The sequence below is a fragment of the Delphinapterus leucas genome, chromosome 4 (assembly GCF_059928025.1).
Source record: "Delphinapterus leucas isolate spDelLeu-1000000601 "Yukka" chromosome 4, BTC_Dleu_Yukka2, whole genome shotgun sequence".
NCBI lineage: Eukaryota > Metazoa > Chordata > Mammalia > Artiodactyla > Monodontidae > Delphinapterus > Delphinapterus leucas.
Window position 1 is genome coordinate 16267679 of NC_143132.1, and position 26474 is coordinate 16294152.

Genomic DNA, 26474 nt, shown 5'->3' on the forward strand with positions numbered 1-26474 from the left:
AAGCTGCATTGTGTGGTAAAAAGGAAAAAAGAAAAAAAAAAAGGAGCAGTATAATAACAAAGAATAAAAAACAATATAAAATTAGAAAGATGAAAAATATATTAGGAAAAATAAAAATATAATTGAAACAACTGCAAGAAGGTAAAACAAAACTACAACAGAAAAAAAAAATAGGGCAACAAGAGAAAAGGAGCAGAACAATAACAAAGTATGAAAAATAAAATAAAATTAGGAAACTAAATGATTTAATAGAAAAAATAAAAATATAAACGAATCAACAACAAAGTAAAACAGAACCACAATCTAAAACAGGAAAAAAAAAAAAGCCTTGGCTATGTGAGGCAGAATTTAGGCGGGGGTGGAACTTAGGCAGGGGCAGGGTTTAGGGTGGGGTGGGGCCTAGGCTCAGAACCCACACAACCAGAAAATGCCTTGGGGGTGAGGCCTAGGTGGCGTGACGTTCAAGCATAGGTCTGGGCCTCTGCTTAGGACCTGTGCAGAAGCAGAGAGGCAGCACATTCAAAGGGCAGCCTCTGGAGTGTGGAGTTCCAGAGTTTGGAGGTAAGGCCCTGGGTGAGGGTGTGTGGGTGGGATTTAGGCCCAGAACTTTGGAGGGGGTCTCCGAGTGTAGAGGTAGTGCCCTGGGTGTGGGTGTAGGGTCGGTGCTTGGGCTCTGCATGGCAGAAGGGTGGCTCTGAGAGCAGAGGATTAGGCCCAGGAGCCCAACAGGCTCCCTGGTGCCTAATTAGACAGGGAATGTGCTGGCCACATTCCCTTCCATTCCTCTGGGCCCCCCTCCAGGGTCTCCCCCAGTGTCTTCCCTATCCCCCCGCTGTACCCCTAACCATGGGTGGGTCCCGCTGGGTGTAGGAACCCCTCCCCTCTCCCAGCCATCCCTCAGGGTTGCCGGTCCCAGAGATCTGGCCTTTACTTTTGATCCCCTCCCCCTCCCTCAGGACCCACTTGGCTGGAGGGGGCCTCGGTGGGCAGAGGATCAAGCCCAGGATCTCAGCAGGCTCCTGCGGGCTCAAGTGGGCAGGGGAAACCTGGCCATGCTCCCTTTTGATCCTCTGCCCTCCCAATGGTCCCCTAATTTCCCCCTTCGGGTGTGGGATCCCTTCTCCTCCCCTTTCACTCTCCCCATGCCCCACATACTACCCAGGTGCTGGGGGTTCCTCCTGTCCCCTTAGGTGTCTGTGGTCCCCCACCAGTGCCAGTAGGTGCCCTAGTTGTGCGGAGACGTGAATTTCCCGTCCTCCTAGTTTGCCATCTTGACTCCACCCCCAGTTTTTCTTCTTTATAGTGCAAACAAGTCAGTTTTTCTTAATAGTACATTGTGTTACAAATATTTTCAATAAAATGTACAATATTTGGAGGTAGAGTATAAATCCTTTAGTATCCGCCTGAGCATATCAAAGAAATGGAGATATATCCTCCCCAACTCTATGTCAGAACACCATATATATTTGGCATTGTGATTGGCCTTGGTAGAAGCTATAAACTTCAGTGGAGATACCAGGTAGAAGCTGAAATGTTAATCATAAATGGATGTACCCAGAATAAAAGGCAGGGGTGTTAGAGGCTAGCATGTTACTTAAACCAGAGGCAGCTGGGACAGGTAAAATAGAAATATCCAATGAATACCAAGTGAGTTCTAGCTGATTGGATTTGTTTTTGAGCCCTCATGAGACACCTGCTAGGGACTCCCAGAAGTGCTTGGTAGTTGTGGTGATGGGAGAAGACATTCCAGGCAGCTAGATTTCTACAAAATCATGGATCCTGAGATACATGAACTAAATTTAGAGTGTATATGTTTCCATTGGATGGTGACAGCCCTTGATTCCACTTTAGCTTGATTCCGATGGTTTCCAGGGTCTACATGCTGATTCAACCCTTTCTCAAATCTATGAATCATTTCATGAACAATTCCTTTCCTAGATACCTGAAAGACTTAGAAATAGTCATGTCATTTTCCACACTGTGTGCTTCAGACTCAAATGGCCTGGTAGCTTTTGTTCTTGCTGACCTGGGAAACCTAAGACCACTTTGTGAATGAGCCCAAGCTAGTAGGCTGGTGGATGTGAATCCACATGGAGGAAAACCAAGGAATGTGCAGATAGTTCCCATCCATCATGTGAGTGATACCATCCTGGATCATCTAGCTTCCAGTCAACTTGCCAGCTAACTCACAGACATGGGAGAGCCAAGTAGAATCAGATGAGCTGGCTTGGCCAGAAGAACTGCCCTCAGGATCATGAACCAAATAGTCATTCTTTTAAATAACTAGGTTTTGGGGTTGTTGTGCATCACAAGCTAACTGATACTTTATTAAAATCACGAAGAAATTGAAACTCTGTACAGATCTGTAAATAGTAAGGAGGTTGAATCAGTAATCAATTACATCCCAACAAAGAAAAGCTCAGGACTGTGTGGCTTCACTGGTAAATTCTAACAAATATTTTAAAAGACTTAACACCAATTCTTATCAGGCGCTTCCAAAAAATTGAAGAGAAGGAAACACTTCCCACACTCATTTTATGAAGCCAGAATTGCCTGTAGAAGATCTTACACCATGAACAAGTGGGATTTATCCCTGGGATGCAAGGATGGCTCAACATATGCAAATTAATAAATGCAATGCACCACATTAACAGGATAAAGGCGAATAGCCACCTGATCACCTTAATAGATGCAGAAAAAGAATTTGACAAAAAATAAAATTAAACAAATTTGACATTTCTTTTCCTTCCCTTAGAATCCTAAAATGTTTTCTATCACCTACTGTAAACAGGGCCCTCAAGATCTGGCCCCCTCTTCTGACCTCTCAGGCGTATTTCTACTTTATAGTTTCCTCTACAGAAACGTGGAAATGCTTTCATTCTCCTTGTGCACCATGCTCCTCCTTCACTTCCCTGTGCTCTCCCTGCACCTCTTTTCCACACTGTTACTTTCTATGTAGCCTTCCAATCACAGATCAGATTCCACTTCCTCCAAGAAGCCCGATGGGTCAGATGTCTCTCTGTGTTCTCTGATTCTATCCCTATCATTGCACTTAAGACTTTAAAAAAGTATGTTTACACCTCATAAGTAGACTGTGAGCTTCTTGAGGGCAAGGTTTATAGCTATTTTTTTCTTGTATTCCCATTACCTATCAGGTTGCCTGCCTGTTGAATGAACACATGTTCTAGATTTCAGGAATATCAAAATAAATAAAACATGGCAGAAAATAGCACTCAAAACTTGTGGCTACTTTTTACTGTTTCTTAGAGATCAATAACAAAAACCCATGTTTTTTAATCAATTAATTTCTGTCTCTGAATTCTATTTCTCTCCTACCAAGGAGTTGCTTTCTGATTGATATGGAGGGTACTGATACAAACCAAATTAGATCAAGAGCACAGAGGATTTTTTTTCCACTAACAGTAATTATAAACAATAATGCTTACATTAAAATGCTTCAAACTAAAACACTTGAGGGTAACACTGGTATCTTTCTTTTTCATAATTTTGAACTCACATTAGATGAGTTCACCTAGTTTAGCTTCCCAGACAAATTCTACAGTGTTTTAAAGTTCACCTCTACCTACCCATACAAACCAACCGAGCAGGAACGTTCATCAGCTTTAGACATTTATGAGTTACAAATGCAAGTTTTGACTGAAAGTCTTTGCTAACCTCAAGCAGAGGAGAGAGGCATTTGTGTGCATGAAAGGAGCTTGGTGGCAGCCAGATGACAAGTATTACACTGATGATGGGATTCTCGGGTATCTTGAGAGCTCCACAGTGAGCTTCATTTTTTGTTTTTTAAAATTTTCATTTAATTTTATTTATTTTTCTTTCTGATAAGTGCTAGCCCAAGTGCCCTCTATTATATCTATGAAAACAATTTGTGTATCACAATGATCTGTTAATCCCTCTGATTCATTGTATCTCAAAAATCACGCAAATGATAACCTATGAACACATCAATAGGAATGTAGGTGGGAGAGAAGAGAGAATCCAGAGAAAACAAGAGTAATGAAAAGCTCTCAAAATCACCACCCTGATATCATTAAAAATTAAGTAAGATAAACCCACAATACACATACCCACTTTGCCCACAGAACTGTGGCAAGGCTGAGTCAGTGTGTTAAGAACAAGATATGAATATTCTGCTTGGATATCCAATCTGAAAACAAAGAGAGGAAATGACTTAGCAGGAGATTTGCTCATGAACTTCTCTGTTGATTCTGAGCACAGCAACGCAGGCTGAACTACCTGGAGATGCCACTGACTTCTGTTTGAGAAATCACCGGATAACCATTAATACCATATTTGAAAAGTTTGTTTAGGATTTCAAGTTTGTGTCATGTGTGATCCCAGTAGTGATTTTTGGAAATGCAGTTTTGAAAATGCTAATTATGAGTGGTGCTATACTAGGGATTTCGGTAAAAGTGACAGATTCATACTCTTAGTCCAACTTATAAATGGAACAGTGCTTGTTTGGATAGAGCACAGATAATTGAATAAAATGATGAAGCCAAAATAAGACTGGGCAGCAAGATGCATAGATTATCATTCAAATGAATTTTTTTCTCCATTGCAATATAAATTTAACTCAGGGGGAAAATGTGCTCCTCCTTTTGATTTTTTTCTGAGTCTCTCTGAACTTGGACAGGTCACACTTGGCTAAATCACAGCAGTGGGGATAAAGAGGTGTAGGTTGAGGAGGTGAGGACTGGTCATTTGCAATCAGACAGGCATGTTCCGGGAAGCCGATTTTATGATATAGAAGCAAAAGCAAGAGCATAATTTGGAGGATCAAAGGAAAGCCACATTTTGTGGTGTTACACAGAAAGTCATGATGTCTGTTTCTGTCCATCAGCTCTCCATTTTCAGTTCAGACACCAATCAGGAAGTTGCTAGTTTTGCAAAAGAGAGCAAAATAGAACTCCTACCCTACCTAGAGAACAGGCGATGGGCACATGCAGAAAACTGTCCTCAGAGTAGCTGAAGATTAGTGTCTGGCATTGAGCAAGCACAACAAGAAGTCATTCTCAGAGCAAGTGGTGAAAAGGTAAACAATGAGCCATTATTAGTGGGTGTTTTGGAGGCAGTGTCTCCATTTACTGAGGATAATTAGTGTTATCAGAAAAGTCCAGTTTTTTAAAAAGAAGATATTTAATAAAGCTTCTGAGTCAAGGAACTGAAACCAGTGTACACAAGTGTAGAAAGAAAACAGTGTGGATAAGGGTCTCCACTAGCTTCTTTAGTGGAATTAACCCTTTAGTAAAGTAATGCAACATGGTGGTCTAGGCTGTGCTCTCCAATATGGTAGCCACTAGTCACAGGTGGCTATTTAACATTAATTTAAATTAATTTAAATTACATAAAATAAAACTTCTTTTCCTCAGGCACGTTCACCACATCAAGGCCTCAATTGCCACATGGGCTCAGTGATACCAGTACTGGACAGCACAGACAGACCAGCTCCTTTATTGTGGAGAGTTCTACTGGATGGCTCTGGAAGAGCATTGTCTTGGGAACCTAGTATTGAATTTTGAGTCTGCAACTTGGCAATGGCATGGCTTCTGTTTCCTCATATTTAAAATAAGGTGAAATAATAGTACTTGCTTCCTGGAGTTGTTAGGAGGACTAAACAAGAGATTTCTTTTAAAATAAAGTGTGAAGAACCATACCTGGCACAGAGTAAGTGTAATATCAATAGTTTTAAAATGCATAGGTGTCTACTGCCTATATTCTATAGTTTGTATACATTTATGCTTATGTTACTTTTTAGTAATAATGATGGTCAACATTAAATGCACACTTACTCCTTGTGGGCTAAGTGCTTTATCTGCTTTGCTTGACTTAAGTGCCAATAAAATCCCAGTAGGAAGCATCTGTTAGTATTACTTAATAGTTGAGGACACTGAGCTCAAGGTCACTCAGCTAAGAGACAATTTTTGAACTTGACTGACTTGGAACTGCTACAGTATTTTCCAGTATGATGAGCTACCAGACTGCAAAGTCTATGCTATATTGTCTTTTGTTCTGTAAACTAAAACCATCGCATGTTTCTTCTGGCTTAAATCTGAGTTAAAGAGATGATTCACAGATAACATGTAATAATAACAGCTAAGCATCACATAGTACTTAATACATGTGACACACTGACCTAGGAACTTTACTTGTACTATGTTAATTCATTTAATCCTCACAACAATTTTGTGATAAGTGCTGTTACCACCCCATTTTGTCACTGGGCAAATTGAGGTTCAGAGAGTCTCAGTATATTGCCTAAATTCACACAGCTAGCCCATTGGGACTCAAATCTTATTTTGAATGTCTTTTTTTTCATAATCACTATGTTTACTGCCTAGGGTTTCAGTACACAGTACAAGAGTACAAAGATTGTTGGCCTAGGGAGACACTGCCTGTCCAGTGCAGAATAGATTTTGGTGCTCGAAATGGACAAAGCCAAGTAACCTCACTGAATAGCCACTGAACTACTTTAATCAAGGCTATTTCAGTCTTGCGTGCTATGTGTGCATATCCTGACTCGCCCTTTCCTTGGGGAAAATAGGGAGAAAAGTACACACACGGAAACGTACTATTAGCTGCTGCACCAAATTTGGCAAGGACTGTGGATCACAGCCTCTCAGAGAGGTGCATTCTTCTGCTGGCAATTGTCTGTGGTTCCAAGCTCTGATCCACAGGATCTCCCCCTGCACACTTCCCAGTCTCTCTCCACATCAGGTGGATGCCTGTGACAAAAGACAAAGTGATGTCTTTTGGAAATCACATCTAAGCAAAGACCAATTCTCTGCTTGCAGTTCTTAAAATAATTTTCAATGAAATAAAGCCTTCTGAGTCAGAGGATATGACATCCTCATTTGCATGATTCAGAATGGCAATGACGCCACAGGTAGTGATTGAGAAGGAGTTCCCGAACTTGGAGACATTGAACAATTAAACGGGTACTGTTGTTGGCACCAAATGAACTGTCTTGGATAACTGAAGCCTGGGCCATTGGACCCAGCACAGGAAGCCAGTGGCTATCAGAACTTCACAGTAGGTGATTCCTGTTACCTCCCCAATGTTTTCCTGGAGTGGGGGGCTGACAGCCGACAGTTTTTTGAGTGAAATATAAGTTGCTGGACTTCTTACCCAGAGCTTACAGGGTTTAGTATATGCATCGCTTTCTTTGAAAAGGCTCAGAGAATATCTATATTATATTAGAATAGGAATTAGTAACCTGGTAGCCATGTACAGGAAAAAAATCTTGAGGGCGTCTTATGAACACCTGAAAGTTGTATGCAGGTTATTTTTGTGTCCTGGGAAAAATGGCCCACAGATGCCATTATATTTTCAAGGGGATCTCTGGCCTCTAAGAGATTAGAACTGTGTTTTGATAATTGCACAGTTAAGAGATCACAGAGAAACCTTTATTACAAATTATAGTGAAGTAGAATTTTAAAAGCTGGGCCGCTGCTGAAGTAGCAGTGTCCATTGTAAGTAGCATCTTCATCTCTCAACATAAAAAACCTCAAAGTTCTCATGTATGGATATTTTTAGAATGCATGAGAATGTGGACATGACTGTCATGCTGCACTTAACCAATAACAGTCCTTGTAGACTTATTATTACATCTCTTTTATTCCCTAAAATGCTTGCCATGATTTTGAAGGGAATTGCTCTGTGTACACTAGAGTAACACTTTTCATCTAAGTAGGAGTTTAAAGTCTTGGATGTGAATTGTCAGTAGTAAATGATGTCCTTTACAGATGAGGCATTGAGCGTTCTGGCTCGTAATGAGAGCCCAGCTATGCTCACCTGCTCTGCATGGTTACCACACGGGCTGCCAGAAGGCTTACTGATGATGAAGAGCTGCGTTCCTAAACTCTATAGAGACCAGCCTCTCCCTCCCTGCATGTGGGTTCAGACTTGCTTCCCTTCAGGCCACATGGAGCAAATGCTCCTTCTGTAGAGATACCAGTCCCCATATCCTGTCCAATGTGTGAACATATTGTGATTAGAGCATGCTTGCTGGTGTTAGAGTCACGCCATGGATTGCCAAAAATATGTCCAATCAAGTGTCAATCATGATAGGAGCCATACAGAGGGAGGAAATGGGACTCTGATTAAAAATTTCTTTTGTGAGGTATTGACAGTTGAAATAAACCACTTGCAGTAAGAGCAAACCTGCTTCTACTTTCTTTCCTCATCCTACTGTTAAATTCCACTGCTTTCTTTCCTAAGGTGATTCATCAAGGAGATATTTACTGCCAAGAAATCACTGATTTTGGCTTTGTGTTAGCTACTCTCACTGGCTAAACCCAAACTGTACAGCAAGTATTGGAAGACAGTTAGAAGAAGGTATCCTGGTGAAGTTTTATATAAATAGAATTTCCTTGCCTGTAAGCCAAAACTTACAAGAGCAGAGTTGAATTTCTATTTCACTGCGAGGACAAAAGAAGAGAATTGTTAATGTGGACATCAACAGAAAATGAAAACGCATTTTGCTACTGCTCCCTAAAAGTTCTTTCTGTTAAACAGAAACTTTAGTCCCCACAATAGTTGGGGAAAAAATCATGATATTGAGAATGATTGGTTCATAAGCTCTTCTGTTTAAGATAAGTTATTTAATATTATTAACAAGATTTAAAAAAATTAGAGTGTAAGAATATCCACTTTCAACTACAATTTTGCTGCCATACTGACTCTCTCTCTCTCTCTTTTTTTTTGCTATTCATCAAAAACTTCATGTGACATAATAAAAATCTCATTTAAAGCATCTCCCTCAGATTGCCAACAAGCTAGGAGCTTGTTAGAAATTCAGATTCTTGGGCTCCAGCCCAGACATACAGAACCAGAATCTGCATTTTAGCAAGACTCTCAGGGGATTTGGATGCACATTCAAGTTTGAGAAGCTCTGGTTCAGGGTGAGATTTCCCAATCTCAGATAATCGTCCTAATCACCTGTGTGTAGAGCTCATAAGAAATACTGTAGAGATTCAGTTAATGAGTTTTTACTCACCTCACTCTCTGGTTTAAAAATCTTTCTCATTTACTTCAGTAAAACATCCTGGCTAGTGACCACAGCAAGCTGACTGCTCTCAGCTTGTAGCCCATTCTCGAATATTCCAAAGCTTTTCCGCACATGCCATTTGATGTATGTGCTTTCCAGAGCTGTGCTGTTAGTTCCTAATCCTACTAATGATAGTGTCAATAATGTAAACTGATAAAATATGACTGAGGAGAGAGTGACAATGTTTATTATTGTATGTGGACAAGGAAATTGTGATGGAAAATATTGTAACTATCTAAAGGCATATGTTCAGATTTCTTTCCAAATGTCTTTAAGTCCTTGTTCTATTTTAAAGAAACTAAAACGAGAAAGTGTACACCCTGTCTTGTGGGTGTGAAATGTGCAAGAAAGATGGTTTTACTCTACATTCAGGAGGCCTATAGGAGAAAAAAATTCTTTACTCCACAGGTGTAGCAAATGGATATGTTTATATATTTTAGTTTCATTTTAAACTGTTGTACCTTAAAGCTGTCCACCTGCCATATCTTTTCTGATTCCTTGATTTCTGCAACTTTTGCACTGAACAAATCGAATGCCAGTTATAATTTTGTCAGGTTAGAAGATTTTTATTACACATATTCCTGGATCTCATCCCAGACCATGGAATTAAGGTGGGACTTGGAATATATATTTTTAAAAAGATCTGGCAATCTGTTAGGCTTGGAAATTATTGAATTAGAGAATTCTGACTAACCAACAATTACAGAAGTAGGAAAAATTCAACAGGTTTAGATATTTTAAAAAATGTCACTAACACATTTACTGAAGAATTTCCAGAACTTTTATAATAAAAATGCCTCAGCTGATTCCACAGATAATATTTTGGATATTGTCTACATTTCCTGGTATGATGTTTTTGAAGTTTTCCCAGGACTGGACCAGCTGGCCCCTCTGAAACAGTCCATCTGTAAACCAGGAAAAGGGAGAGCTTGGATTGTGGTCAAATTTTTCCTATGTCAGTTTCAGAGTATTCAAATTTCCTTCTGCACTCCAACCCCACTGACACTGGTCAGAATGGCACATATATTTTCTTTGGAGAGACTTAATACTTTCTAGTGACTTCCTGTTTCCTTATTCACTGGTAAACTGACATAGGAAACTGATTACAGGTGATTTGGGGGAGACTAAGCTGTATTGATTCTCACTGGACTAGTGGAATAAGTTTGACCCTCCCTGATTTGGTTTACCTGCTCACTAATATGCCTTCCAGACCTCTGAGGAAACGTGGACGCTGCTAGGTCATCGATTTATGAAAAGATAAACAACCATCAAATGACAGGAGGGCTGTAAAATGAGGTTACTGCCTGCCTCTTAAATTAGAGATGACAGCTACCGTTATTACATTTGAGTCTTGCCTTTAAGCCTTTAAGCATGTTTTAAATGAGCCATCTTCTGGACCTGTCACTCAGCCTGCAGTAGCTGCTCTGCAGAGCTCTAGCATTTGGCTATCAGATACACATCCAACATCTGCCAGCACATTAGGACCCTTGCTTTGGAAACTCACATTCTGGATATTTTGAGTGCGAAATGCCATTGATACCAACCAGGGTTCTTGGCCTTCCCAAATCAATAGAAATTGACTAGAGGCCAGACAAGAAATTCAGATAAGGCTTTACAGGGGCTCCTGCACTGGCTGCAGGAGGGAGTGAAAACAAGTAACAGGTTCCCTTGCTCGCTGGCTGGCTGAGGAGGGGCAAGCTTGTTCCTTATACGGGGTGAGGGTAGGGGTGTGTCCAGGGGTCAGGCCAGAGGGGTGGCTTACATGTTTTGCCGACCCCTTAGGTGGTGTTGAGTGCAGGGGCCATGCTCAGTACACTGCTTTTGCTCCCAACACCATTTTTTTTGCTCCTGGCTCTTCAGAAGTGACAGGGTTTTTTTTAGTTGCTTTTTTTTTAAGTTTTTTGTATCTTTTGGTCCAGAATTTGCCCCAACTACACATGCACACAGTTATTTTTAGTCCTATATAGTTTCTTTGTATTTTGTTGCTTGAGGAGAGGTGTGTCCAGGTACAAGCATTGCAGCACTGCAGCAAAGGGTTCCAGGTCCCAGGCCTGTCTCACCATGATTGATTTTGATTTTCAGGGTCCAGGTTGGAATATCTGCTCGATGTGGAGGTGATAGCTTGATAAAAATGGCCCCAGGTACACTTATGTGTAACACAAAACAACACCATGGTAACTTCACCCTTGACCTCAGAATCTGGCTATCTAGTTATAATTTACCACCCATCTCCTCCTCTCTAATTACCAGTGAGGCTTGAGAGAAATAGACAATCCAAATTTGAGCCCACTAAATTTGTCAAATATTCTGGGAAGTGAACCGCTGAGACTCAAGTAAATTCTGTGTCTTCTCACGATAAGCCACTGTTTCCTGCACTTGCCTGATCTTTACAGTTCCTGTGTGGGTGGTTGGGTGACGGAGGGTTTTGCTTAAATATATAGATCCCAGTCCTTATTTCCAGTGATTTCCATTCACTAGGTCTGTTGTGGGACGGGGCAAGTGATTCTTATAAACAAGTAAGTTCGGGCATCACCGCTTTAATGTTCTAGGATTCATTTCACTCTGGTGTCTTATGAATTGTGTCCTCAGTAGACTAGTGATGGTGGTGAACACATGTAACACCAAAGTACCAGGGTGAAGTGTGCTAAATATTTCCTGTGATTCTGAAAAGTCAATGGCAGCATGTGGTGCTCGCTTATTCTAAGCAGCAGGACTGTTCAAGAAGATTGTTCTAGCCAAGACATGGAAACAACCTAAATGTCCATTGACAGATGAATGGATAAAGAAGATGTGGTACGTATATACAATGGAATCGTACTCAGCCATAAAAAATAATGAAATAATGCCATTTGCAGCAACATGGATGCACCTAGAGATTAGTGAAGTAAGTCAGGAAAAGAAAGACGGATGCCACAAGATATCACTTATTTGTGGAATCTAAAATATGACACAAATGAACTTATCTATGAAACAGCAACAGACTCACAGACATAAAGAACAGATTTGTGGTTGCCAAGGGAGAAGGGAGTGGGAGAGGGATGGATTGGGAGTTTGGGTTTGGTATATGCAAACTGTTATATAGAGAATGGATAAACAACAAGGTCCTACTGTAGAGCACAGGGGAACAATATTCAATATCCTGTGGTAAACCATAGTGGAAAAGAATATGAAAAAGAATGTATATGTATAACTGAATCACCTTGCTGTACAGCAGAGATTAACACAACATTGTAAATCAACTATACTTCAATAAAATAAATTCAAAAAAGAAGACTGTTCTGCAGAAAGTATGATCTCATTTGGACTCATAAGGATACTAGAGGACCCCAAATTGGTCTTATTAATAATAACACAGTAACAATAAGCAATTCTTAACTCACAGTAGTTGTGAAGATCACTTAACATTATGGCAGCCTCGAAACTACGAAATAAAAACTTTTTTTTGTATTTTAAAATGTAAATACCATTAAGTTAGCATGTCAGATAAAAAGGCAGCTTCTTATACTCTGTGTGTATGTGCGTGTGTGTGTGTGTATGTATGTCTGGGTACACAGATAACTTCTAGGTACAGGAAGTTTATGGACTATACTTAGATTGATTTTAGCATTTGAAACTGTTCAAAACTGTCCAGATGGAAGGGACAAATCACTGATGCTTCATTTTATACATCAGGACACTGAAACTTGAGGAGGCTAAAATGATGCAGTTATTGTTGGAGCATGGATAAGAATTGTTACTATAAATATCTGGTTCAGGGCACATTTTTACTTTAAAATCAACTTTATCAAAGTATAATTTACATGCTATAAAATGCATATGTTTTAAGTGTACAGTTCAATGAGGTTTGACAAATCTAACCATTTGTGTAACTGCCGTCTTCATCAAGCTGTGTAATATTTCCACAACCCCAGTAATTTCCTTTGTGCTTATTTGCAGTCAGTAACCAGCACCCTCAGCTCCAAACAACTGCTGCTCAAATGTCTATCATTGTAATTAATTTTGCCTGTTTTAGAATCTCACATAAATGATATCACAAAATATGTGCTCTTTTGTGCTTCTTTTATTCATTATGTTGCTGAGATTGATTCTTGTTGCTGCACATTTCAGTTTTTCTTTTTTTTATTGCTGAACAGTATTTTATTAAATGAATATACCACAATTGGCTTATCCATTCTCTCATTAATGTATATGTGGGTTATTTGCAGTTTTTAATTATTATGAATAAAGCTATCATCATTCACATGCAAGTGTTCCTGTGAATATATATTTTCTTTTCTTTTAAGTACCTAGGAGCAGAATTTTGGGGTCACATATTAGGTATATGAATGGTTTGAAGTGGTATATCATTGTGATTTAAAAAAACTGAGATATATTGGGCTTCCCTGGTGACGTAGTGGTTGAGAGTCTGCCTGCCGATGCAGGGGAACGGGGTTGTGCCCCGGTCCGGGAGGATCCCACATGCCGCAGAGCGGCTGGGCCCGTGAGCCATGACCGCTGAGCCTGCGCGCCTGGAGCCTGTGCTCCGCAACGGGAGAGGCCACAACAGTGACAGGCCCGCGTACAGCAAAAAAAGAAAAAAAAAAAAAAATGAGGTATAGTTGACGATTAAGACATGTATGTTTAAAGTGTACAATTTGATAAACATATATATTATAAAATAATCACCACGTTCAAGCTACTTAACCTATCCATCATCTTAGATAGTTAGCCACTGCCTTTTTTTTTTTCCTGATAACTCGTGATCTTGAGCACCTTTTCATGTGCTTGTTGGTCATTTGTATTGCTTCTTTTGCCTGTTCAAATACTTTACCCATTTCTTTTTTGAATTGTTTGTCTGATTATCACTAAGTTGTAAGAGTTCTTTATATTAATATTTATACCCTTTTAAAAAAATACATATGTATTAGAAACATGTGCTTCCAGTCCATGGCTTCTCTTACTATTTTCTTAATAGTGAATTAACCAAATATTTTAAAGTATCTATTTTATGTCCTCTCTTGGCTTCTTAGCAGTGCTTGTTTTTAGTAATTTTTAGTAGTTGCTCTAGGCCTAAAACTTATCTAAGTCTATTTAGAATCAATGTTGTACTACTTCACATGTCACAGTTCCTAGTTAACACTTACCACTTCTCCTAGCAATAACCTTGAAGTAGTATAATTGTGCTATCCTTTGTGCTATTTTGTGGTACCTTTTACTTTTAAAGTAAAAAATTCCCCTTTTAATGCTATTATTTTTGCTTTAAATAGCCAGTGGTCTTTTAAGGAAGTTACAAGAACAACAATGATAAAGTCTTTCATATTTACTCCCTTTTTTTTTTTTTTTACCATACCCAGTGGCCTTCAATTCTTGCAAATTTAAATATCTGTCTTATATCATATTTCCCCCTGCAGATTGAAGAACAGCCTTTGACATTTCTTTTAGTGCAGATTTAGTGTTAACAAATTCTTTCAGCTTTTGTTTATCTTAAAATGCCTTTTTTGATTTTTGCTTTTAGAAGATATTTTCAAAGGATATACTTATCCTTATAGTTATACTTCTTGTGCTCTTCATTCCTCTGTGTAAATCCATATGTCCATTTGGTATCATTTTCGACCTACCTCAAGAGCATTTCTTTTAGTGTGGGTCTGCTGGTGATGAATTACTTCACTTTTGTATCTCTGAACACATCTTTATTTAGTCATCGTCTTTGAAAGATATTTTTGATGGGTACGAAAGTGTAGGTTGACATTTTTTTTGTTCAGTACTGTGAAGATGTTTCTCCTCACTTTTCTCCCCTCTGAAGAGAAATCTGATACTAATTTTATTTTGGTTCCTCCGAATGCAGTATTTTTTTTCTCTGGTTGCTTTTCAAAAATTTTTTGAATATCACTGGTTTTGAGCAATGTGATTATGATATGTCTTGGTGTAGTTATTTATTTATTTATTTTCTTGTGCTTGAGGTTTGTTTAGTTTTATTTTTTCTTTGGATCTGCTGGCTTATTGATTTTATCAAATTTGGAAAAAACTTGGTCATTCACTCTTTAAATATTTTTTTCTATCCTCCTCTCACGCTCTTTTACTTCTGGGTCTCCAATTTCACAAGTATGAGGCCCCTTGAAGATTTCCCTCAGCTCACTGATGCTCTGTTCATTTTAAATTTTTGTTGGATTCTTTGCTCTGTGTTTCATGTTGGTCATTTCTATCGGTATGGCTTTAACCTTACTAATTTTTGCATCGGTAACATCTAATTTGCTGTTAGTTTCATCCCATACTTTGCTGTGTGGAATAGCTGCTTTGCTCTTCTCAGACTCTCATCTCTGTGTCCTCAACTCAGGAAGTCTGCTGGTTTCTGCTATGTTCCAGCTCACTGTGATGTGATCTAGAACAATCTTTCAAGGTAGTAAGCTGGGACAGCTGTCTTTCATTTCTCATCTCTCATTGTCTGATAGCCAGGTCTTAAAAAACTGTTGTTTCACATATTTTTCTGTTTTTGGTTGTTTCAGGTCGGAGGATAAATTGGCCCCTACAATTCTATCTTTGCTGGAAGTGGAAATCTCTTAAATACTTTTTCATGTGCTTTTTCAATTTAACCACCCTCAAGCTATTTATATGTTTATTTCTAATTATAGATAGTAATAATAATATACCTTATATTTGTATAGTGCTTTAAAGTTTTTGTAATATTTTCAGTCTTCTAAAAAATTTAATAATCATGGTATAATTATATTTATTTGACAAATAAAATAATAGAAAGACACTCTTTGAACTTGAGTTTTCTCATAAGCAAAATGAATGATTGAACTGGAATATATTTAGGGTTCCTACATGTTGTAATATTTAAAAAAAACTTTCAAAAGTAAGTTTTTATTGCTGGGCTTGTTTTAATATGAGTTCCACAAGTATCTGTTAAGAACTATTCTCTTTTGGAATAGCCAAACTTTTTATTCATTGAAGACTCTGGAATAATCCTTTTCCTGAAATAAACCTTATTCTGGAAACAAGACAGCTTTGCAAAAAAAACAAAACCTTACCTTTTTGTTTTTCAGTCTAATGTTTCTTATTATTTTTTAATGGTTGTATGGCCAGAACTCAGTGGTGATATCACTCTTCTTCATTTGATTTTAGTAAGTTGGGTGAATGGCTTAGCAAGTGGCTTTCTAAAAGGCTAAGGCCCATTTTAATAATGAACTAAAATATGATAAATACAAATCAATTTACCTATTAGACAAAAAATCTAGATCCTGCCTTTCCTCTCCAGTTCAGCTGACCCCTGGCATCTGCAGGTTTATTCTGTTTAGTACAGGAGAAGCCCATACTTTCCACACTGTGTGGTCTATAGCTGGTCGCTTCAGTACTTGGTGTAGTCACACTGAATCATGGGCCAGTGTGAGTGCCCCAGGTGCAGAAAGCCCATACACCCTCTTGTTGCTTCTGTTGGTATACCTGACTTTCTGCCTTGGGCTCCTGGTTAGTGTTCCTAGTCCTTATAGGGCCCTGTTCCAGACTCTAGCTCATTGAGTTAGGAAATTGATAGTATCCACAGCTCTTTCCAGAGCTCTTCTTTGGAGTCTCTAGATTCCGAATAATCATAGCCACTTGTGAGGAGCTTGATATAAAATAGACCATTGTCTTGGAATGGTGATGTCACCAGATACATGATGGTGAGTTTGGTCACTGCCTAGAAACCACTGTGGCCACCTTTCCTTAATTAGATTTGTCCCCTTGGATGTCAGCAACAAACACACCCCATAACTTTGTTTTGTATCTGTGCTTTCTTATCCATTATGTTAGACAGGAATGAAAGAATGTGATTTCTTACGTCTTATAGAGAGAAATGATTTAGAACTGCGTCAAATACCAAAATTTGTGAGTAAGAGGATGGGACATTTCAATGGACAGGAGAGGCTACTTCATCGTGGCATTGAGAATTCCTGTAGTTTACTTTAACATACTTTCTTTAAAATCCTGGATAAAATCCTACTGTAACTTTTCCTATGTACTTTTGGTTTTACAAAGACTAAAACTGAACAATTTGTTGTCATTGTTTGCTTCCTTTTGGAAGAAGGATCATACATTTTAGTTCATACAGATAACAAACACAAATTAAAATAGTTTGCTGATAAGACAATAAATTTTTCTGAGTTTTACAGACTTCTAGTTTTTCCCTTCTCATGTGTCTGAAACTGCTGGCATTTGCTTGGCACTGCAAGTTGTCATTAGAATTTTAAGGGACATTTCCTTAGATTTCCTGAGACATACAGTGTTTATTTCAGATTATGGTTTGTGGGAATCATAGTTCTTTAAAGTTCTATTGATTTTTATGTTATCCTTAGTTCTTAGCAACTCAAACCAGAATTAAAACCATATTACTTTAATAGGATCATTAATTATTTATCTTATTATTTTTTTCAAATAAGAAAAGACATTTTCTTCTTTATATTTTCCTATACATCTTTATTGGAGTATTACTGCTTTACAATGGTGTGTTATTTTCTGCTTTATAACAAAGTGAATAAGCTATACATATACAATATATCACCATATATTCTCCCTCTTGTGTCTCCCTCCACACTCCCTATCCCACCCCTCCAGGTGGTCACAACGCACCGAGATGATCTCCCTGTGTTATGTGGCTGCTTCCCACTAGCTATCTATTTTACATTAGGTAGTATATATAAGTCTCTGCCACTCTCTCACTTCATCCCAGCTTACCCTTCCCCCTCCCTGTGTCCTCAAGTCCATTTTCTACGTCTGCATCTTTATTCCTCTCCTGCCCCTAAGTTCTTCAGAACCTTTTTTTTTTTTTTAGATTCCATATATATGTGTTAGCATATGGTATTTGCTTTTCTCTTTCTGACTTACTTCACTCTGTATGACAGAATCTAGGTCCAATCACCTCACTACAAATAGCTCAATTTCGTTTCTTTTTTATGGCTGGGTAATATTCCATTGTATATAGATGCCACATCTTCTTTATCCATTCATCTGTTGATGGAAACTTAGGTTGCTTCCATGTCCTGGCTATTGTAAATAGAGCTGCAATGAACATTGTGGTACATGACTTTTTTTTTTTTTTTTTTGCAGTACGCAGGACTCTCACTGTTGTGGCCTCTCCCGTTGCAGAGCACAGGCTCCAGACGTGCAAGGTCAGCGGCCATGGCTCATGGGCCCAGCTGCTCTGTGGCATGTGGGATCTTCCCGGACCGGGACACGACCCCATGTCCCCTGCATCGGGAGGCGGACTCTCAACATCTGCGCCACCAGGGAAGCCCCGGTACATGACTCCTTTTGAATTATGGTTTTTTCAGGGTATATGCCCAGTAGTGGGATTGCTGGGTGGTATGGTAGTTATATTTTTTGTTTTTTGAGGGAACTCCATGCTGTTCTTCATAGTGGCTGTATCAATTTACATTCCCACCAACAGTGCAAGAGGGTTCCCTTTTCTCCACACCCTCTCCAGCATTTATTATTTCTAGAATTTTTGATGATAGCCATTCTGACCAGTGTGAGATGATATCTCACTGTAGTTTTCATTTGCATTTCTCTAATGATTTAGTGATGTTGAGCATCCTTTCATGTGTTTGTTGGCAATCTGTATATCCTCTATGGAGAAATGTCTATTTAGGTCTTCTGCCCATTTTTGGACTGGGTGGTTTGTTTTTTGATATTGAGCTACATGAGCTGCTTGTAAATTTTGGAGATTAATCCGTTGTCAGTTGCTTCATTTGCAAATATTTTCTCCCATTCTGAGGGTTGTCTTTTCATCTTGTTTATGGTTTCCTTTGTTGTGCAAAAGCTTTTAAGTTTCATTAGGTCCCATGTGTTTATTTTTGTTTTTATTTCCATTTCTCTAAGGGGTGGGTCAAAAAGGATCTTGCTGTGATTTATGTCATAGAGTGTTCTGCCTAAGTTTTCCTCTAAGAATTTTACACTGTCTGGTCTTACATTTAGATCTTTAATCCATTTTGAGTTTATTTTTGTGTATGGTGTTAGGGAGTGTTCTAATTTCATTCTTTTACATGTAGGCGTCCAGTTTTTCCAGCACCACATATTGAAGAGGCTGTCTTTTCTGCATTGTATATTCTTTCCTACTTTATCAAAAATAAGGTGACCACATGGGTGTGGGTTTATCTCTGCGCTTTCTATTCTGTTCCATTGATCTATACTTCTGTTTTTGTGCCAGTACAATATGGTCTTGATTACTGTAGCTTTGGTGTAGCGTCTGAAGTCTGGGAGCCTGATTCCTCCAGCTCCATTTTTCTTTCCCAAGATTGCTTTGGCTATCCGGGTTTTTTTCTGTTTCCATGCAAATTGTGAAATTTTTTGTTCTAGTTCTGTGAAAAATGCCAGTGGTAGTTTGATAGGGATTGCACTGAATCTGTAGATTGCTCTGGGTGTGATAGTCATTTTCACAATGTTGATTCTTCCAATCCAAGAACATGGTATATCTCTCCATCTGTTTGTATCATCTTTATTTTCTTTCATCAGTGTCTTATAATTTTCTGCATACAGGTCTTTTGTCTCCTTAGGTAGGTTTATTCCTAGGTATAGTATTCTTTTTGCTGCAATGGTAAATGGGAGGGTTTCCTTAATTTCTCTTTCAGATGTTTCATCATTAGTGTATAGGAATGCAAGAGATTTCTGTGCATTAATTTTGTATCCTGCAACTTTACCAATTCATTGATTAGCTCTAGTAGTTTTCTGGTAGCCTCTTTAGGTTTCTCTATGTAAAGTACCATGTCATCCGTAAACAGTGCCTGCTTTATTTCTCTTTTATGATTTGGATGCCTTTTATTTCTTTTTCTTTTCTGATTGCTGTGGGTAAAACTTCCAAAACTAAGTTGAGTAAGAGTGGTGAGAGTGGACAACCTTGTCTTGTTCCTGGTCTTAGTGGAAATGGTTTCAGTTTTTCACCATTGAGAACGATGTTGGCTGTGAGTTTGTCATATATGACCTTTATTATGTTGAGGTAAGTTCCCCCTATGCCTACTTTCTGGAGGGTTTTTACTATAAATCGGTGTTGAATTTTGTCAAAAGGTTTTATTTTTTTTGCATCTATAGAGATGATTATATAGATTTTCTCCTTCAATTTTTTTTTTAAAATGGTGTATCATATTGATTGATTTGCATATATTGAAGAAATCTTGCATTCTTGGGAAAAATCTCACTTGATCATGGTGTATGATCTTTTTTAATGTGCTGTTGGATTCTGTTTGCTAGTATTTTGTGAGGATTTTTGCATCTATGTTCATTAGTGAGATTGCCCTGTAGTTTTCTTTCTTTGTGGCATCTTTGTCTGGTTTTGGTTTCAGGGTGATGGTGGCCACATAGAATGAGTTTTATGAGTATTCCTCCCTTTGCTATATTTTGGAAGAGTTTGAGAAGGATAGGTGTTAGCTCTTCTCTAAATGTTTGATAGAAGTTGCCTGTGAAGCCATCTGGTCCTGGACTTTTGTTTGTTAGAAGATTTTTAATCAGTTTCAATTTCAGTGCTTGTGATTGGTCTGTTTATATTTTCTATTTCTACTTGGTTCAGTCTCAAAAGGTTGTGCTTTTTTAAGAATTTGTCCATTTCTTCCAGGTTGTCCTTTTTATTGGCATAAAGTTGCTTGTAGTAATCTCTCGTGATCCTTTGTATTTCTGCAGTGTCAGTTGTTACTTCTCCTTTTTCATTTCTAATTCTATTGATTTGAGTCTTCTCCCTTTTTTCCTTGATGAGTCTGGCTAATGGTTTATCAATTTTGTTTACCTTCTCAAAGAACAAACTTATAGTTTTATTGATCTTTGCTATCGTTTCCTTCATTTCCTTTTTATTTATTTCTAATCTGATCTTTATGATTTCTTTACTTCTGCTAACTTTGGGGTTGTTTTTTGCTTCTTTCTATAATTACTTTGGCTGTAAGGTTAGTAATTTGAGATGATGTTTCTTCTTTCTTGGGGTAGGATTGTATTGTTATAAACTTCCCTCTTAGAACTGCTTTTGCTGAATCCCATAGGTTTTGGGTCGTCGTGTTTTCATTGCCATTTGTTTCTAGGTATTTTTTGATTTCTTCACTGATCTCTTGGTTATTAAGTAGTGTATTGTTTAACCTCCATGTGTTTGTATTTTTTACAGATTTTTTCCTGTAACTGATATCTCGTCTAATAGCATTGTGGTCAGAAAAGATACTTGATACGATTTCAATTTTCTTAAATTTACGAAAGCTTGATTTGTGAACCAAATATGATCTATCCTGGAGAATATTCCTTGAGCACTTGAGAAGAAAGTGTATTCTGTTGTTTTTGGATGGAAGGTCCTATAAATATCAATAAAGTTCATCTTTTTTAATATATCATTTAAAGCTTGTGTTTCCTTATTTACTTTCATTTTGGATGATCTGTCCATTGGTGAAAGTGGCGTGTTAAAGTCCCTTACATGATTTATTACTGTCGATTTCCCCTTTTATGGCTGTTAGCATTTACCTTATGTACTGAGGTGCTCCTATGTTGGGTGCATAAATATTTACAACTGTTGTATCTTCTTCTTGGATTGATCCCTTGATCATTATGTAGTGTCCTTAGTATCTTGTAATAGTCTTTATTTTAAAGACTACTTTTTTTGATATGAGAATAGTGACTCCAGTTTTCTTTTGATTTCCATTTGCATGGAATATCTTTCTCCACTCCCTCACTTTCAGTCTGTATGTGTCCCTAGGTCTGAAGTGGGTCTGCTATAGACAGCATATATATGGGTCTTGTTTTTGTGTCCATTCAGCCAATCTATGTCTTTAAGTTGGAGTATTTAATCCATTTACATTTAAGGTAATTATCGATATGTATGTTCCTATTCCCATTTTCTTAGTTGTTTTGGGTTTGTTATTGTAAATCTTTTCCTTCTTTTGTGTTTCTTGCCTAGAGAAGTTCCTTTAGCATTTGTTTTAAAGCTGGTTTGGTGCTGAACTCTCTCAGCTTTTGCTTGCCTGTAAAGGTTTTAATTTTTCCATCAAATCTGAATGAGATCCTTGCTGGGTAGTGTAATATTGGTTGTAGGTTTTTCTCCTTCATCACTTTAAATATGTCCTGCCAGTCCCTTCTGGCTTGCAGAGTTTCTGCTGAAAGTTCAGCTGTTAACCTTATGGGGATTCCCTTGTGTGTTATTTGTTGTTTTTCCCTTGCTGCTTTTAATATGTTTTCTTTGTATTTAATTTTTGATAGTTTGATTAATATGTGTCTTGGCGTGTTTCTCTTTGGATTTATCCTGTATGGGGCTCTCTGTGTTTCCTGGACTTGATTAACTATTTCCTTTCCCATATTATGGAAGTTTTCAACTATAATCTCTTCAAATGTTTTCTCAGTCCCTTTCTTTTTCTCCTTTTCTTCTGGGACCCCTATAATTTGAATGTTGGTGCATTTAATGTTGTCCCAGAGGTCTCTGAGACTGTTCTCAGTTCTTTACATTCTTTTTTCTTTTTTCTGCTCTGCAGTAGTTATTTCCTCTATTTTATCTTCCAGGTCACTTATCCGTTCTTCTGCCTCAGTTATTCTGCTATTGATCCCTTCTAGAGTATTTTTAGTTTCACTTATTGTGTTGTTCATCGTTGCTTGTTTCCTCTTAGTTCTTCTAGATCCTAGTTAAATGTTTCTTGCATCTTCTCTATTCTATTTCCAAGATTTTGGATCATCTTTACTATCATTATTCTTAATTCTTTTTCAGGTAGACTGCCTATTTCTTCTTCATTTGTTAGGTCTGGTGGGTTTTTATCTTGCTCCTTCATCTGCTGTGTGTTTTTCTGTCTTCTCATTTGGCTTATCTTAGTGTGTTTGGGGTCTCCTTTTTGCAGGCTGCAGGTTCGTAGTTCCCGTTGTTTTTGGTGTCTGTCCTCAGTGCCTAAAGTTGGTTCAGTAGTTTGTGTAGGCTTCCTGGTGGAGGGGACTAGTGCCTGTATTCTGGTGGATGAGTCTGGATCTTGTCTTTCTGGTGGGCAAGTCCAAATCTGATGGTGTGTTTTGGGGTGTCTGTGGCCTTATTATGATTTTAGGCAGCCTCTCTGCTAATGGGTGGGTTTGTGTTCCTGTCTTGCTAGTTGTTTGGCATAGGGTATCCAGCACTGTAGCTTGCTGGTCGTTGAGTGAAGCTGGGTGTTGGTGTTGAGATGGAGATCTCTGGGAGATTTTTGCCATTTGATATTACGTGGAACTGGGAGGTCTCTTGTGGACCAGTGTCCTGAAGTTGGCTCTCTCACCTCAGAGGCACAGCACTGACTCCTGGCTGCAGCACCAAGAGCCTTTCATCCACATGGCTCAGAATAAAAGGGAGAAAAAGCAGAAAGAAAGAAAGAAAGAAAGAAAGAAAGAGGATAAAGTAAAATAAAGTAAGATAAAATAAAGTTATTAAAATAAAGAATAAAAAATACTTATTAAAAAATATTTTTAAAGTTAAAAAAAAAAACAAAAACGGACGGACAGAACCCTAGGACAAATGGTGAAAGCAAAGCTATACAGACAAAATCTCACACAGAAGCATACACGTACACACTCACAAAAAGAGGAAAAGGGGAAAAAGTAATAAATCTTACTCTCAAAGCCCACCTCCTGAATTTGGGATGACTTGTTGTCTATTCAGGTATTCCACAGATGCAGGGTACATCAAGTCGATTGTGGAGCTTTAATCCACTGCTTCTGAAGCTGCTGGGAGAGATTTCCATTTCTCTTCTTCGTTCGCACAGCTCCCGGGGCTTAGCTTTGGATTTGGCCCTGCCTCTGCTTGTAGGTCGCCGGAGGGCGTCTGTTCTTCGCTCAGACAGCACGGGGTTAAAGGAGCAGCTGCGTCGGGGGCTCTGGCTCACTCAGGCCGGGTGGAGGGAGGGGTACGGATGCAGGGTGAGCCTGCGGTGGCAGAGGCCGGCAGGATATTGCACCAGTCTGAGGCACGCTGTGCATTCTTCCGGGCATGTTGTCCCTGGATCCCGGGAACCTGGCAGTGGCTGGCTGCACAGGCTCTCGGGAGGAGAGGAGTGGATAGTGACCTGTGCTCGCACACAGGCTTCTTGGTGGTGGCAGCAGCAGCCTTAGCGTCTCATGCCCATCTCTGGGGTCTGCGCTGATAGCCGCTGCTCGTGCCCATCTCTGGAGCTCCTTTAAGCAGCACTCTTAATCCCCTCTCCTCGTGCACCAGGAAAGAAAGAGGGAAGAAAACGTCTCTTGCCTCTTCGGCAGGTCCAGACTTTTCCCCGGACTCCCTCCCGGCTAGCCGTGGTGCACTAACCCCTTCCGGCTGTGTTCACGCCACCATTCCTTTCCCTGTGATCCACCCAAAGCCTAAGCCTCAGCTCCCAGCCCCCGCCCGCCCCAGCGGGAGAGCAGACAAGCCTCTCGGGCTGGTGAGTGCTGGTTGGCACTGATCCTCTGTGCGGGAATCTCTCTGCTTTGCCCTCCACACCCCTGTTGATGTGCTCTCCTCCGTGGCTCCGAATCTCCCCCCTCCACCACCCACAGTCTCTGTCCGCGAAGGAGGTTCCTAGTGTGTGGAAACCTTTCCTCCTTCACAGCTCTCTCCCACTGGTGCAGGTCCCATCTCTATTCTTTTGTCTCTGTTTTTTCTTTTTTCTTTTGCCCTACCCAGGTACGTGGGGAGTTTCTTGCCTTTGGGGAGGTCTGAGTTCTTCTTCCAGCGTTCAGTAGGTGTTCTGTAGAAGTTGTTCCATGTGTAGATGTATTTCTGATGTATCTGTGGGGAGGAAGGTGATCTCTGTGTCTTACTCTTCTACCATCTTCTCCAAGGTCTCTGTATTTGTATTTTTAATGAAGACCAGTAGTGTGGTGGAATGGAGTCCTTTTACAATTTTATTCAGTCAAGATCAGATGTGGAGATTTCATCTTCAGAGAGAAGTGGTTTCCCCGTCTTCAGCTCTGTAATTTCCAGGCTCTTGCAAGGTTTTGTATTATCTGATGTGCACCTGGCTCAAAACAAAAAGTGAGCCAGACCAAAAAGTCAATGAATGCTGAGTGAGAGTCCTCACCATTTGTTTTTAAGTGGAGCTGGGAAGTCTCTTGTGGACCAGTGTCCTGAAGTCGGCTTTCCCACCTCAGAGGCACAAGCCTGACACCCGGCCTGAGCACCAATACACTGTCAGCCACACGTCTCAGAGAAAAAGGGAGAAAAAAAAGAAATAAAATAAAATAAAATAAAGTTATAAAAATAAAAAAATATTAAAAATAAAAAAATTGAGAAGTAATAAGAAAAAAAGAAAAAAAAGAAAGGTAGAAGAGAGTAGACAAACTGAAAAACAAATCCACCAATGATAACAAGTGCTAAAAGCTATACTAAAAAAAAAAACAAATACAAAAACGGACAGACAGAACAAATGGTAAAGCAAAGCTCTACAGACAAAATCACATGAAGAAGCATACACACTCACAGAAAGAGAAAAAGGAAAAAAAAATCTATATATTAAAAAAAAAAAATGAAGGGAGCAACCAAATCAAGAAACAAATCTACCAAATGATAATAAACTCTAAATACTAAACTAAGATAAACATAAAACCAGAAACAAATTAGATACAGAAAACAAACCCCAAGTCTACATTTGCTCCCTAAGTCCACCACCTCAATTTTGGGAAGATCTGTTGTCTATTCAGGTATTTCACAGATGCAGGTACATCAAGTTGATCTTGGAGATTTAACCTGCTGCTCCTGAGGCTGCTAGGAGAGATTTCCCTTTCTCTTCTTTGTTCACACAGCTCTCGGGGTTCAGCTTTGGATTGGCCTGCCCCGCGGGCCTGAGGGCATCTGTTCCCACCCAGAAAGGATGGGGTTAAAGGAGCAGCTGATTCGGGGGCTCTGGCTCACTCAGGCCTGGTGGAGGGAGGAGTATGGATGCAGGGCGAGCCTGCGGCAGCAGAGGCTGGCATGACGTTGCAACAGCCTGAGGCACACCCTGTGTTCTCCCAGGGAAGTTGTCCCTGGATCATGGGACCCTGGCAGTGGCGGGCTGCCTAGGCCCTTGGGAGGAGAGGTGTGGATAGTGACCTGTGCTTGCACACAGGCTTCTTCGTGGCTGCAGTAGCAGCCTTAGCATTTCATGTCCGTCTCTGGTGTTGGAGCTGATAGCCGCAGCTCGCGCCCATCTCTGGAGCTTGTTTAGGTGGTGCTCTGAATCCCTTGCCCTCACGCACCCTGAAACAATGGTCTCTTGTCTCTTTGGCAGCTCCAGACTTTTTCCCAGACTCCCTCCTGGCCAGCTCTGGTGCACTATCCCCCTTCAGGCTGTGTTCACATCGCCAACCCCCGTCCTCTTCCTGGGATCTAAGCTCCGAAGCCCGAGCCTCAGCTCCCAGTCCCTGCCCATCCCAGCAGGTGAGTAGACAAGCCTCTTGGGCTGGTGAGTGCTGGTCGGCACTGATCCTCTGTGTGGGAATCTCTCCGCTTTGCCCTCCGCACCCCTGT

General features: G+C 39.6%; 1 long non-coding RNA gene across 2 annotated transcripts; it reads left to right on the forward strand.

Annotated features, from left to right (window-relative positions):
* Positions 1 to 26474, forward strand: LOC149749282 (uncharacterized). Of its 2 annotated transcripts, none has more exons than XR_016392968.1 (3): positions 1 to 561; positions 18134 to 18323; positions 21165 to 26474. It is a non-coding gene; the product is annotated as an uncharacterized LOC149749282 (long non-coding RNA). The 2 variants fall into 2 exon arrangements; XR_016392967.1 differs by having other exon boundaries at positions 26236 to 26474.